A 16784-nucleotide genomic window follows, 5' to 3' on the forward strand; every position below is an offset into this window, starting at 1 on the left:
AGCATCTGCCAGCATGGTTCTGGCTCCTTCGATTAGCGTTCTATTCTTCCTCTCAGCTACCCCATTTTGTTGCGGAGTATACGGGGCGCTGTACTGATGTTCTATCCCTTTCTGTAAGCAGAACATCTCCATCTGATAGTTCTTGAACTCTGTACCGTTATCACTCCTGATGTATTTAACCTTTCTCCCAACAATATTTTCAACCTTGGTAATCAAGTTAATTACCAACTGAACTTTCTCATCTTTTGCCTTCAGAAAGTATATCCAAGAGTATCGAGAGTAATCATCGGATACAACCAAGCAGTATGACGTTCCACCTAGACTCTTTACATTCACAGGACCAAAGAGATCCATGTGAAGTAGGTCTAGGGTACTGACAATTGAGTTAACCTTTTTGGAGTGATGAGGTTTTTTGTGTTGCTTTCCTTTCTTGCACGACAAGCATTGATCTTCAAAGTTAAAATTCTTCAAGGGAACTCCAAGCACCAGTCCATTCTTGACAATGTAATTCATTTTGCGAAGATGTATATGTCCCATTCTTCGATGCCATAACTCTGACTCCGACTAAGTTGCCTTTGACAGAAGACATGACTCTTCTATTGTCATCTCAGTTGACCTCATATCCATCACACGTGTTCTTTTCTCTTGGAGCTTTCATCACCACCCAGGACTCTGGTATCTTGAAACCAGGATAAAGAACGATTGCCTCATTTTTAGTAAAATGCACTATGTATTCTTTGTCCCAAATCTAAGACACACTCAACAAGTTATGCTTCAACTCTTCCATAAAATTTACCTTCTCTAACTTCATTCTTCCATTAGTCACAGTTCCAATACCACTAATTCAACCTCCACTCTCTCCAGCGAAACTAACCCTTCCTCCTTGAACAGATTTCCAGTCATGTAACAATTTCTTGTTACCAGTCATGTGCCGGGAACAGCCACTGTTAACAACCCACATATTGTTTACAGCCCTGTTTGACTGTTCCTGCACAATTAAAGAAATAGATTAAAATCTAGGGACCCAAGACCTACTGGTCTTGGGTCGATTAAATCTGTTGACCGGCATCCAGTACTTTGGTTGCCCAAAGTCAGTTTGAGAATGGTTTCTGTAAGTTCTGAATGGAAACCTTCTAGAGGACTGGCTATGAGGCCATCCAAACCTTAAAGAATTAACTGAATTATTAAGGTTGGTTTGGTAGTTAACTGGAAAAAAAATGAGACTGATTTCTTTGAAACCTTGGATTAGTCCAATGTCTGAAATTTGGTGTGTTCGCATTCTTACCAGTATCATAATTAGTATTCGTTTTATTCCCAGTTTTCGGAGGCCTCATACCTCTAAATTTTCTCTGTTTTAGTGGACAATCAGCAATAAGGTGTCCTAATTTGTTGCATCTGAAACAACTTCTGTTTTGAACTTTCGTCTTAACAGTTGTTGCAGATGTCGAGGTTGCATTACTACCCGTTTGTCTAACATATGGTGGGACGAACGGGTTTAGGGAGGAATTCTTTTCATCTGGCTTATATTCTTCCCCACGTTTTAGTAACACTACCTCTTCTTTTATCTCACCCGATTCGGATGACTTGTCCGAATTTGATGAGACAGAGCTAGGGACAGAAATCTCAACATTAGAAATTGACTTACTCGTTTCGCTCTTATCAACTTCAGGTTCTTTAGTCGAAATTTTGACTGGAACTGTCTGACTAATCTCAACATTAGCAGATTGCTGATTACTAGGATTATAAGTATAGTTATTGTTATACGGTGGTGGAACTTCAGAAAATCCAATTCCCCCTTTGTTAACCGGGGAACGTTGAACACTTATGATGTGATCTAGAATTGCGGAAGAATTTCTAAATTGTTCAATTTTTCTGTTTAGTTCCACCACTTTTACCTGGTAATCAGCTATCTGTTTATCTTTTTCAGCAATTAGTTTGGTTTTTTTCTTCTAACACTTCATAACTGAGATCAATTACTTGTATTTTTTCAGCTAGACTGACTTTAAGACTTCTGATATCCTTTTCACTAGCTTTTATTTTTACCGAGTAACTGTTTTCTCTAGTTTTAGTATAGTGATGATCTTCTTTTAAGGTTTTAAATTGTGCGTCCAAACTAACAAATTGATCAGTTATTGTTTTCAATTGTTCAGACAGATTTTCACATTGTTCACAATGAAGTTCAGAACTTACCTCAAAGAGCTGATCGTTCACTTCTGCCATATATGCTTGATTTTCTCCCGTCTCCCTCTCACTTCCTCCAGTTTCAATGTTTTACCAAATTAGCATGTTCGAACACTTCCTCAACTTGTATATTCCAGTTGTATCCACCATTCGGTCTAGATACCATAACCCTATTCTCACTACCTCCCCCATTCTGTTGTGCAGGCCTGTTCTGACTTCGTTCAACTCTCTCATTTGTACATTCCTTAGCAAAGTGACCATTTTGTTGACAGTTGTAACATCGAACATTTGATTTATCAAACCCTAGTCATTCTCCAACGAACTTTCTACCCGTTTTCTTCATGAATCTCTTTACCCTTCTTACTATCATAGCCATCTACCACTGCAGGTCCATCTCTTCCAAATCATCAGCATCGATCTGATCATAGTCTTCATCCAAAGTTGCAGGGTCGACTATTTTACCTTTGATGTAGTTCTCATAAGTTGCAATGAAGGATCCATAGAGAGCAAACTGCTGTTCAGCTGATTTAACACTCATGGGCATCTGTGAGTAGTTGTAGCTTGGAACATTTGACGAGAAATTTCCAGTTGTGGCTTGAGGTTTTGAAGGATTACTACCTCCAGCTACGAAACATATGTCGCCATCCATATTGAGAATCACATGACTATCTCGAGTTGAGTTTGAGCTTGATTCTCCCTTTGAGTAGTAGGCAGAGGATTCTGATTTTGAACTTGAGCTTGGAGTGACTTTCGCACCAAACATTCCTGGATCCTGAACCTGATCAGTTGGTGTCTCCTTCCGAACTATGTTATGTTCAAAATTTCGTAACTTATTGACCACTGTTTCCAAATCAATCTTGGCAAAGTCTTTATCTTCTCTCATCAGAACCGTGTATATTTCCCATTTCGGTGGAAGAGCATCAAGAAGTTTCTCTACTACCTCTTCTTCCTTGTATTCAATGGAGTAATTACTAAGTTCGGTCATCAAGTGATAATATCTTGTGATGATATCGTCAAGTGATTCATTTTTCAAATACTTGAATACAGAGAATTGGGTTTTTAGCAGCTTTGTCTTTGAAGCACGTATTCCCACATTACCTTCATATCTATTTTCTAGTGCTTCCCATAGCTGTCTAGCAGTTTTGTACTTCTTGAAGGTATGAAGAATCTCTTGTGGAAGAGCCATTGTAATTGCTGCATGAGCTTTACTCTCTGTCTCATACATTTTCTTTTCCTCCTCTTCCATCTTACTGTACTTCTTATTTTGTTCACGACCTTCAAACAAGGATGTTGGCGGAATGTATCCGTCTTGAATGCAAACCCACATCGTAGCATCTTTATACTTCACATACTATTCAAACCGATCTTTTCATGCAACGAAATCAGTACCCTTAAGCATTTTTGGAGCCTTAGTTGTTGAACCGGCTTCAACCTCCATCTTTACCAGTTCTGTAATGTTTATTGAAGTCATAGTTGAAAGAAACACGACTCGAAATACAAAGAAAGTATTTATTATTATTATTATTATTATTATTATTATTATTATTATTATTATTATTATTGTAAACAGTGTTCAGATGGCGAAGTTAATATAACTTCGCTTGGACTTAACTTCGCTTGAAGCTTAACTTCGCTGCACATTAACTTCGCTTAAACCTTATAAGTTCGCTTAAACCCTACGTAAGATGACGGCAACTTCGCCTGATGAACACGAGGTTTTGTAGGTTTTAATTGGATGTATTGCGAGGTATGCGAAGGTGTTTTGGGGTATATTTGATGGTGGGAGATGGGCAAGACACAAAAACTAAGTATTTCAACGTAAACTCGTTCCGCGAATAGTCGAACGGAATGATCTTAACACACGTGTGATAATCCCGAACCACACAATCACGAGCAAAGGCTCTGATACCAATTGTAGGTTCCCATCCGGATCTACACAGGAGTATCTCGTAACACGAGGGTGCGGAATCCCCACGTAGTACGATACGAGCGTAAGATAGATAATACGTTGAACCGATAAACAAAGACACGTCACAATACTAATAAACACAATTGTATTGCAACACTTCAACACGTGATATCAATAATCACCAACGCGTTCGTTCGAAGAAAAAAACCCTTTTCCTTTTTTTAAGATAAGCCGAAGTGAGGTTTAAATAGACCTCGACAACTTGGCCTAACATACTAGGCGAAGTTGTCATAACTTCGCTTATTTCCAAGTTCACCTATATCCCAGGCGAACTTGTGCAAAACAATATTCAAGACCAAAACAAACAATCTAACACGATTACAGACACACACAAAACAAAAGATACTGAACTACTGACATTATGCACCAACATCTACTTTCGATGGTGACTTACTACCAAGGGCTTGGAATGCTATACATCTCACAAAATATTTCATGTAAGATTTCTATCCCAGGGATAACTGTTATACTCAACGGTCAAGGTATGTACTCAAACTTAAACTTTTATTCATTTTTAATATTATTATTCTTCAAACATGGTACTGACTTAAGCATCGGAGGGGTGTTAGCAAGGCTAACACCCACCCCTCACTTAGAGTTGACTGTTTTGTAGATATGAGGGATTCTCATATGGAAAAAATTAACAAGGCCTTTGTCGCCAGTATCTAAAGGCCTCGTCTCCAGCTTATCCTTAAGGTATAAGAGGTTTTCACCTCTTCTAAGATTTAAGGGATTTTCATCTCTTCTCAAGTCGCCTGTAGAGCACGTTTATTCAGCCTTAGTTTGAGAAGCGAGGCCAGCACATGAAATATAGTGACTTGTTACCTCGTTATCCTCGGCTATTGGTTTGAATCACAAGTTTATGGTAGACGTACCATAATCTAAGGTTAAAGAGATTGACATCTATTCTAAAGGGCCTCGTCGCCAGTTCTTACTTAAGGTTTAAGAGATTTACATCTCTTCTGAAGGGCCCGCCAGTTTATTTAGGCCTTGTCGCCAGAATTTCTAAAAATATTTTTTCAGGATAATGCTTATGTCGCAATTCTATTACTAAATCCTCAGGATTAGAAGAATATTCTAAACAGTGATCTTATTGCAAGGATAAGACGGTCTGGTCAATCTCTAGATTAATTGATACACGGTTCTGGTATGATTTACTATTTGCAAAAATTTTATCTTTCATATTATTTAAAGTTTATGACTTAATACTGGTTTGATGGTAAAACTTAAACTATTACTAAGAGATTTCTCATGAAACTTAGATTTTTCTAAAAACAGAAAAAGTGAAAAGCATGCTGATATAAGTCATAAAAAGTTATACTAATATTATAATGCAGAAAAAGATAGTCCGGGTTTCACTCAAAACGGAGCTCATCCACCCGAACTATCATAATTGTTCTAAGTGCAGAAAGTAAAAGGCGGTTTGGGTTTCGTCCTGAACCAGGATCCCTCCACCCAAACCATTATCCTGAGTATACGACATTATCCTTACACAACCATAAGAGAAATTGTTCAAAACAAACTTTCAAAATACATGAAAAACAACCTGGCAACCAGGTTCAAGCCTTTCCACCCTCAGCATCATCACCTTCTTTCTTCTCCAGATCCGTAGTCTCCCCAGCCTTAGTCTCCTTCACATTCTCACTAGTTTCAGCATCCTTGATAACCTCAGAGGTCCCAGCCATCTCATCCTTTTCAATCTTCTCTCCCCTTAGCTCCTTAAGATTTTTCTTCCAAGCTCCAGAATTCCAAGACTCCATCGCATGACCCTTCGCTTGTACTTCTTCGGACATCTTGATCATCAACTCCAGAATGATGGCCGCTGCACACTTCTTAGCATCCTCAAGAAACTCAGCTTTCTCTGACTCAAATGAGGCTTTGAGATCCGAAATCTCTTTCTCCTTCTTTTTGAGCAGCTTGTAGAAGATCGGCGAGCTTGGCTTCAGCCTCTCTCTTAGACAATTCAGCGTCTTGGGATATCCGACGGTAGCTTTCGGCTTTCTGTTATCCCCAAATTAATATTAGTTTTTCTGCAGGTTGTTATTTTCAGGATAAGCAAAAAGTACTTACTGTCCCGAGAAAGTTAGCAAGAGCTTGAAGCTTCTCTGCAGCATCCGAGATGGTCATGTCAGCGAAGGGCTCAGTTTCAGCCGAAGTGGTGGCTTTCCTCTTCTTTTGTGCAACACTTTTTTGGAGAGTAGTTGGAATTCTCACCAACGGAGAAAGTGTCTTGGAATGCTCTTGCTTCACTACAGGCTTGTCCTCAATAAGATCGTCCAAATCAACTAAGCAAAAAGACTTTGGCTTCGGCATCCCTACACAAAGATTTATCTAATTATTTTAAAGATACCAAAATCCTTAGAAAACCTAAAATCCCTAAAATACTTAACAGAAGTCATACTTTCAGCAGGTTTCTCAGCAATCACACTCATTTCTCCTGTTTCTTTCTCTAACCAAAACTCCCTTTCCTCTGCTGGAATATTGAACAACGCCTAAAGCCCCTTCTTCGTGTCCTTCCTAAGCTTTACAAATCCTCAAATACCACTGTCAAAAAACAAACCATGTTAGAATAAATCATTTACAAAAAGAAATTTTATCCTACAGATTTCCTACCCTTATGAACCCATTTGGTAGGCATGTTCATCCCATCAGGAATAGAATCCCGGCGAACGAAAAAGAAGTATTTTTTCCAATCAGGTTCGCTACTGGTCACTTTGGGAATCATATAAACACGGCTGGACTTGGATTGAAGACAATAGCGAAAGGATCAGTGGGTTCGAAGATTATAAGTCGCAGAAATCTCAGGCATACCTATGGATAACCCATGGGTTTTTTTTAAACGATCTACTGTTGCCAAAACCCTCCACACCATTGGCATGACTTGTGAGTACGAGAATCCGTTTACGCCAAAGAACTCTTGGATGAGTGGGGAAACGGGTATGAAAGGCCGATCGAAAAGGGATAATAAAAGAAGCAAATCCAGGTTTTAGCAGAAAAGTCGGCCTTGACTTTGGGATCGAATGGCCTAATGACGGCTTCGGCAGGTAATAAACCCGATTCTTTCAGAAATCTAATATCTAAATCTTTGAACAGGCATTGATCTTCATCGGTCGCCGGAATGAGACTTTGGTCAACGAAATCGTCTGAGGTCGCGAAACAGAAAGGCTTAGGTGCACGAGGGGTTCTTTTCCTCATCTTCAGTATGGATCAAAAGGAGAACTTCAAGAAATTAAGAAGATGAAAGATGAGAACTAACCTGGTTATGAATCGTCGTAAGAGGATTGTGGTGTAGAAGAAGGAAAATGCTTTAACTATAACCTAGAGGGGTGGTTGTAGAGTCTCCTCGATTCCCGCACACGTCATTTCACATATCAGAGATATCATTATTTTTGAAATTTAAAATTTTTACAGCTGTCACACAGAAAAAATTGGGGGCAATTGTTGGGTGTGGATTTTTATCCTCGGAATTGAGCTTAACTTAAGGATATTGACTCAAGCAGTTATTCTGAGGAAGGTACGTTGACTAATTCAATTGTCCTATATTATCTAATTGTTTTGCAGATAAGAGCACGTGTTAAATATGTTTATAAGAATGTGGATTGCAACGGAATATAGCTTGAACTTCGTTAGCTAACAACGTGGATACTAACGGATCGTTGAAGAAGTAGTCTATTTCCGGAATTATCAGGATATCAGTTGTAATCTCTTATTATATATTGAGTTGATTATATCGATTGGATACACACACTTTTTCACGTCTTAGCTACTAGCAATCACTGTAACACTTAGTTTTCGATATTCAATTAGCTCCAACCCTTGTAACCACTTGTTTTCAATATTAATAAACTTGACGGTGATAGTTTTCACCGTCCGGGGGTTTTTTGTGCCGGCGATCATAATAATCAAGCGTTAATTCGACCAAAAGTTACGTTCATAATCTTTAACCGAAGCAAATTCGACTAAGGATTAAGTTATAAACTCTTGACCAAAACGAAGACTATTATAATCAAGGGTTTTTTCCCTCGTGATCATATCTTTGTGTCCAATCTATTTACCATTTTGCACCTAGCCTCACGCACTAATTTGATCAAAAGTTAGTTGATAATTTTCGACTGAAACACCAGGGGTTTAAAGGGTTTTTTGCATACGCTAAATGAAATCGTGATTCTTACGAAAATGAGTTAGGTCTTTTAACATATTTTGTCGTTTAACAAATTTAATTATGAATTAAGTTTATTTAACTCGGCTTAGTAATTAAAATTAACAGTTTTGCAAATAGTTTAAAATACATATTCTAACGGTTGTGAGAAGCATTCTTTTACACCTGTGAGAGTTTGCAGATATTGTTGAGAGAGTTGAGAAGACATGTTCATCTAGAGCAAGCACGAGTGCACACGAGTTACTTATTGCTATATTTAGTGATTTTGTTTTTCAAAATTTTCTTTATTTTCTAGTTTTATTGTTAAAAGTGTAATTGTATAATTTTATATGCCCATCACATTAAGCCCGATTTTAAAATTTTTAAGCAGTCAATTTTAACCCCGTCTTTGAAAATGTTTTTTAGATGTTCAATTTTAAACATTGAGGACAATGTTAACCTCAAGTGTGGGGATGAGGGAAAATTGAAATATTGAAATTTTTGCCTTAGAGTATTGATTGTGCGCAAAAGCCGGAATTGTAGATATTTAATTATTATTATTAATGCCAAGCAGAGGTCTTTTGTCATGGTCAGTTTTTAAGCTTCTCGAAAGTATTCATATCAAATGTTTAAAAAAAAGAAACTAAAATGGACCATTTAGATGGGGATAATGAGTCATGGAGACGGGAACATACGTTTCATATCGGTAGCCTAATTCCTCTAGTGTGTGCTAGAGATTTGCTTTATATATAATATACAGTATATTATACAGTATAATATACAGTATATTATATATAAAGCAAATCTCTCACACACACTAGAGGAATTAGGCTGCCGATATGAAACGTATGTTCCCGTCTCCATGACTCATTATCCCAATCTAAACGGTCCATTTTAATTTCTTTTTTATTTTAAACATTTGATAAAAAATTTCAATATTTCAATTTTTCCTCATCCCCACACTTGAGGTTAACATTGTCCTCAATGTTTAAAATTGAACATCTAAAAGAACATTTTCAAAGACGGGGTAAAATTGACTGCTTAAAAATTTTAAAATCGGGCTTAATGTGATGGGCATATCAAATTATACAATTACACTTTTAACAATAAAACTAGAAAAATAAAGAAAATTATGAAAACAAAATCACTAAATATAGCAATAAGTAACTCGTGTGCACTCGTGCTTGCTCTAGATGAACATGTCTCCTCAACTCACTTAACAATATCTACAAACTCTCACACGTGTAAAAAAATGCTTCTCACAATCGTTAGAATATGTATTTTAAACTATTTGCAAAACTGTTAATTTTAATTACTAAACCGAGTTAAGTAAACTTAATTCATAATTAAAATTGTTAAACGACAAAATATGTTAAAAGACCTAACTCATTTTCGTAAGAATCACGATTTCATTTAGCGTATGCAAAAAACCCTTTAAACCCCCGGTAGCCCAGTTGGATGAGTAAGGTGTCGTGAGGGTTTATAGAGAACTACACCCACAAACTTCAAATACCACAAAACATACACATACCTGAATTAACTGTAGCAAAAGAACATGAATACTTCTGATAGCTTAATAGGATCCTCATTAAATTACAAATCTACCGAAATGCTACAAATTAAACTCCAACATTTCTCGTGTGGCATCACCACAATTACCTTTTTATGCAGTGATACGTTTGAAATAAATGATTAGTAATATACAAATATGATAAAAAAAACAAAATGTACACATAAACTAATCGTTTAGCGGCTCTAGAAACTTTGGTAAGCATGGAGAATGACGTAGGTTTTGATTGAGATGCCATTTTTTGGTATAACTTTGTAATGTAATGGTTTAGAACAAAGGTGAATATGGATTTGAGAATAAAAAAAACCACTTGCCCCACGATGGCGCCAAACTATTTTGGTCAAAAAATCAGTGAAGCAATAATTAAGCAAATCAGTGAGGTGAGGTAGTGTGCTTTTCAGTTGTGAGCTAAACTATTGCGGTAAAAGTAAAGGGTGACAATAATTTAGCGAGGAAAAACGTTGGATCCCGGTGAGGATCCTTGGAAAAAACCTCGAGAGGAGAAAATTATCCCCTGCCTTAATGTATTGATGTGAAAGGTTTGACCACAACTTGAATACTTGATGTGAAGGAATGCTAGAGTACAAATGTTGTGTAGTGAGTGTGTTAAAAGGTGTCCTGTATCGTTTCATCAAGCCCCTTTATATAGAAAATGAAAATAACTTAATTTCCTACAAATCCGGGATCCCTAGCCGCCGTCATTATTTAGTCACCTATTCTTGATCCATGTGCGTATACCACCCAGACCTCCGAGCTTTAAGTTAGAACAAGTCAAGTAGCCGTTGTAGGACGTTATGATTTGAGTATCCTGCACACATAACGGTTAGTTCAGAATCTTACCACTAGTTGGGAATCCAAGTTATCAGGATAACCGTCAGGATCATATCCAAGGTAAAACGACCCCAGTGCCGGTTTTTGGGCTGTGCAGTGGCACGAGGCCCAAAACTTCAAGGGGCCGAAACAGTTTTAACCTTTTGTTTGGTTTTAGTATTTTTGTTATGCATATGAAGGGTTTGAAAAAGAAAAAAACGGGTGAAAAGTACCCAAACAGCCAAACGGGAATTCAATCTTCGATCATAGTTGTATATAAATACTAGAGAAATCTGCATTTTGCCTCCCTGGTTTATATCGTCGTTCCACAGGTTAACCACTGAAAAAGATTTTGCGAACTTTGACTCCCTGTGTTTCTCCGGCGGGTTCTTCTGACTCCTAACGTCAGTTGACTGTTGGTATTTTAGTAATCTTCTTTTAATAAATAATAAATATAATAATAATATTAATAATAATAATAATAATAAGAATAATAGCAACAGCAACATCGTAAGCTTCATCATCATCACCAGATCTCATCTTCATCATCATCAACTCTCATCTTCATCATCATCAACCTCAAATCCTCAAACCCACCACCAACTCTTAATCTCATCATCTTCATCATTAGTTTCATAACAATTAATCAAATCCTCAAACCCTATATTTCATCACTCAAACCCTCAAATCTCTCAAATCTCACCACCAATCGCTTCAATAATTTAACCACCGTACCCATAAATCATTCCGATCAAAACCCCTAACTTCCGGCACCACGCCGCCGCCACGGCAACCACCGCCGCCATGGATTCCGGCCATCACGTTGTTTTCGGGCGAAAAGTTTCTTACAAAAGGCCCGTTTCGTTGTTTTCGGGCGAAAAGTTTCTTAAAAAAGGCCTTTTTCGTTGTTTTCGGGCGAAAAGTTTCTTAAAAAACGGTCCGTTTCGTTGTTTTCGGGCGAAAAGTTTACTAAAAAACGAGTCGTTTCGTTGTTTTCGGGCGAAACGTTTATTAAAAAACGAATCGTTTCGTTGTTTTCGGGCGAAAACTTTACTAAAAAACGAGTCGTTTCGTTGTTTTCGGGCGAAACGTTTATTAAAAAACGAATCGTTTCGTTGTTTTCGGGCGAAAACTTTACTAAAAAACGAGTCATTTCGTTATTTCCGGGTGAAATTTTAAAAAAACGAGTCATTAAATTTTTACAAAAAAATGGTTTTAAAAAATGATGAATATAGAGAATATAAATTACAAATTGTATAAAAGTTTCAATTCTTGGTTCAGTTCAAATGGTGAATATATATTACATATTGTATAGATTTATTAAATGTTAGTTCAGTTCAACTGGTTGGTGTTGTGTGTTATCAAACTGGGGGTCGGGGGTTCGAAACCCACCCTTTACACGAAATTTGGATATTTAGTTTTAGGATTAATTATAGGCTCACGGGCAAAATGGTAATTTCAGCGTTTTTTGGTCAGTCAACTCACGGTCAACTGACGGCGACAGACTGACCCGCCCAAATATCACAATGATCCATATTTCGCAAAATCTTTTTCAGTGGTTAACTTGTCGAACGACGATATAAACCAGAGAGACAAAATGCAGATTTCTCTAAATACTATTTAATCGTTATTAACATTTACTTTCGTTCAACATGGTGATTCAATAGCATCCCAATGAGGTGGTCTTAAATAATGAATTCACGGTGTCATGAATAATTAAGCTCCTATTTATATCCTAGTCGATCATCAATTAAGTCGATATTCTTCACTTATGCAGACTAATCCTTCCTAAAATGTGCACTGCATAATTTCATCATACACGATGATATTGTCCCTTCCAACAGTTACCTCACAACATTGCCCACATTAACTTGCCAACATTACCCAAAATTAAAGTTAGTATTTTCAGATTTAATTATACATGTATTCTCTATTTCTGCTTGTCATAAACTATTCATTCTTCCTCATACTCTTCAAACTCATATTCTGCAAATGGTTTATACTAACATGATTCGACATTGCCATTTTAAGTCAGATAAAGATCAAACGCAATGCTCGTCTTCCAAATAAAAAGTTGGAACTCGTAGTTATAGAACCGAATCAATTAGTGTGGAACATTTTCTTTTTCATGTGAAGTTATTGACATCAAGAGCAAATTAGGATGGAAACAAACTTATCCAATTAATTTCTCATTTATTAAAAAAAAAATAATAACCGACAATATTTAAAGGAGATATTCATTTTTCTGGAAAGACAAATAAGGTATTCATTTGTTTTAGGTAACGATCGAAATGAATTCTACTAATTATTTGTGATATTCCACGGTAAAACAGTGTACATTGTGGTTCGACTCCTTCACAATATAAACTTGTAATCCGGTCCTTCACACCCAGGTACTGGTAATTCCGCGCTTCCACAACCTGAAAAAGGTATAGAAGTATATGCCCATGCGCCTCCTTCAAAGCTACATTCCGATAACCCATCTTCACAGCTCAAACACCTATAATCCAGCTCCCTCACAACTCACGTACAAATAATTCGGTTTTGTTAACAACTCACACACCCACAATTCGGATCCTTACTCGCAGCTCACAAGTCGATAATCCATAGCCCAATTTTAAAAGTTAATACGTATGTATTATGTCTTTTTTTATTTATTTGTACTTTATTCAAAATCTATATAATGCGAGTTTCATTTGGGGTTAGTGTTGTCATTAATTTTAATAGATTAGTCTATAATAATGTGGACAAGGTTTTTAAGTGTTTGAAAACAAAAAATTAAATTATCTGTAATTACAAAACTGTTAAGTGTTCTATGTTTTGTTCAAAGCTAGCGTTTATTATTATTAATTTTATTACCCCACATGATGACAAATGTGGTTTAGTTTCAAAATAATGGTCTGGTTCAATATGCACTAGTGGTGTAAATATATATTTAGTTGTTTAAAAAAAAAGTATTATTCATTTTATGTCAAACCTATAGTATTATTTATATGACATGTTGACTCTCGATAAAGCCCAAACAAAATTTCTTAGGATTAGGGTTTACGTCGTATGTTGCTTGACGGCCGCTGTGTGCGCTCATGATCGGTGCTCTAATCCATCGAGACGAAAAGATATCTGATTCAACGTATGCACCGCCTTTGTTCTTTAATTATTTATCTGATCTTTGTTTACGCATTTTTCCAAATAAGTTTAATAAATGTTTTTAACGATTGTTTTAATTTTTTGTGTGTTGAAGGCTGCTCACAGCATACTACGTTGATCATCATAACATGTTGATCGTTCATAGCAGGCACATATCTCATGTATCAGGTAAAATTAAGAAATACGTATTCAATTCAAATATATTGTAGTTGGATATCTATGTTTCTATATATTGTAGTTGGATCCTTTTATTTTAAAAAAAAATTCAAAAATAGGACTTGGTTAAGATTTAAGTTTTATTCTATTGCAGATGGTGTTGCCCGCAAATGGGTTTCATTCTCGAAGTAGATCGCGAGTGAAGGTCCCCAAGAAAAAGCATGGAGATCATTGACTGTGTGAATGCATGGCTTTTTTGGTTGCTAATGAGATTTGGGATTTCTGGGGCTTTTGTTGTCGGTAATGTTGTTTGGTTGTTTTCATGGTTTTTGGAGACCTAAATCGCCTTCAACATTATTAAGATCATGTCCATTTTGGGCATGATTAGAATTAAGGACTGGGAAAACATAACATACTGTGATTAGCCTTTGAAGACTGCTCACAACATACATTGACCGTAGCATGTTGATTGGTCATAGTAGGCGTGTATCATATCTATCAGGTAAAATCAAGATATCCGTAATCTTGTTTAAACATTCCTTTTCATCGTATATCAGATATTACTGTTGGAAAATGGAATCCGCTAAACTATTTTGAATAAAGCTTAATTTCCACAATTTTTCATAACTAAGTGATCTAGTTTTATTAAGCTTTTAGGCCAAACAGATGTTCAAGTTTACTAATCTTTTTTCTCTTATGTTCATATGTTTATACTATTAACAAATGAACGTTAATGAACACGAATATGCTCATTTTTCTTAAAGAATGGACACAGACAAGAAAACTAGTTTTTCTAATTGCTTATGTTTGATCGTTCTATTTGGTTAATTAAACTCAAGGGAACAGACATTTCATGTTTGTGCTCGTTCAATTCATTTGCATGCCTCGGTGTTTTGCTTTTGCACCTGCCTTATTTAACTAATTAAATTAAAGTTATATGGTTTGTGATATTTATAGTTATATTGTTTTTTTCGTCACACTACATAAAATTACAAGCCAAGTTGAATAATTTCACTCAAATGTTTCAACACCTTATGTTTTTTCACCAACAATATCACTTATTGTGGTTGTTAGTAACTTGTTGATGTGGACATTGTTATTTTAGTTGAAGCAGAAGCAAACATGGAGGGAATAACCAAGATTTTTTGGTCAGGAGGAAATATTGAAGTATGATAATATAATCCATGTTTAGTATTTGTATTTTAAGACTTATGTTATGTTTACAGTATTGAAAGGCTTGGGTTGAATTGTAAAGTAAATATATAGGCCCGTCAGTATGTTTATAACAATTGGGGTTAACTGCGCTGTTTATCAAATGTCGTTTCATAGTCGTAAGCAATCAACACATCAATTCGTATAACACCGATTGGTTATGCATATAAACTGATCAGATTCGATCCTCTTCAATTAAGTTTGTTTTTATTAAAATCTCTTCTGTATATGGTTGTTTTTGGTTTGCACATTTTTAGAGACTGTTTCAATTCATTGCATATTCCAACGGCGTTCCCCGAGAACCATTAAAAGTTTTGGGCCGTAGGCAAGATATAATTTCCCGCCCCCTTTAATTATTAACTTAACCATAATATATTTAATGAGTTTCATTCTATTGATTACATATGTCACATTTATGGCCTTACAATCACTCTCTTGACTTGTGCTATCAAAACTTTATCACACCGTGTCTTGCATTTTCACAAATCACCCGATATACCAAAGCCTCTTCGTTTCTATTCACCCTATCAAGGTATGACCCACCTAATTTCAATAATGAAAGAATTCCCTATTCTTTATCATTCTCTCGGATCTAAAGCAATATAGGTTGAGAAAAGCTCAAATATCCACAAATCGATTCGAATTACCGATCAACGATCAAATTACAAAACTCATTATTTCTTCTTCAAATCCAAATCCGTATCCAATTTTTTAAAAATTCAACACCAACCTCTCGAACGTCTTGAAAATAATATAAAAAATAATAAGCTTTGAAGATGGTTAAACAATGATGTAAACCAGTTCAATTTTGACTTTCTTCAATTTGGTCAATCCGAACATATAACTAGTTCTCGGCCCAAAATTATTTCGCATGACAGGCCAATTACCGTGATTAAATAACTAGGTCCGAATTATCATGGCATGTCCACATATCGAGGCCGAAAAAATAAATTTCTGCCCAGCCCAACACATGAGTGAAAAGGGTTATAGCAAAACCTAGCTGCAAACATGACTGGCCACCGTCGCCGTAAAAGAAAGTATTCCGGTCAACCTGAGTGACCCCACCGAAAAACGTATTCTAGTCACCATCAACTCATCCAATAATGATTGTGAAGGCCGGCATATGATTGGGATATGTGTGAATCCACTATAAACTCCGGTTCCTTCTAGAGGAAGTGCGGGGACTACTAATATCATAGTTGCAAGTGGTGTCATATGGCAACATATATGAGTGGTTTGACTTTTATCACTTTGATAATCACATATGCACCAATTGACGTCGCTGGCCACAATCTGCCAAAAAATCGATCCTCTAACAACCATCAGAGATAATCGACACTCACCAAACTGAAAATCGTAGTATGATTTGTACAACTGACAATCTCTAGAATCGTCGCCGAAGATGAACCCTAGGCTTGCTGGAATTTCGGTGCATGACGTTATGGTCCCGAAACGCCGAATCTACAAAGACGAACTTCTAGCACCGATTATTTCCAACTTTATTTCCAAGATCTTCAAACTTTATTTTCAAAACTTCAACATGTCTTTGATATACTGATATTTATATATATTTCCCTTGTATATTTATTGTATTATTTGTT

The sequence above is a fragment of the Bidens hawaiensis genome, unplaced genomic scaffold (assembly GCF_021521415.1).
Source record: "Bidens hawaiensis isolate Kalapana, Puna unplaced genomic scaffold, B.hawaiensis_p1.1 tig00023058_1, whole genome shotgun sequence".
Taxonomy (NCBI): Eukaryota; Viridiplantae; Streptophyta; class Magnoliopsida; order Asterales; family Asteraceae; genus Bidens; species Bidens hawaiensis.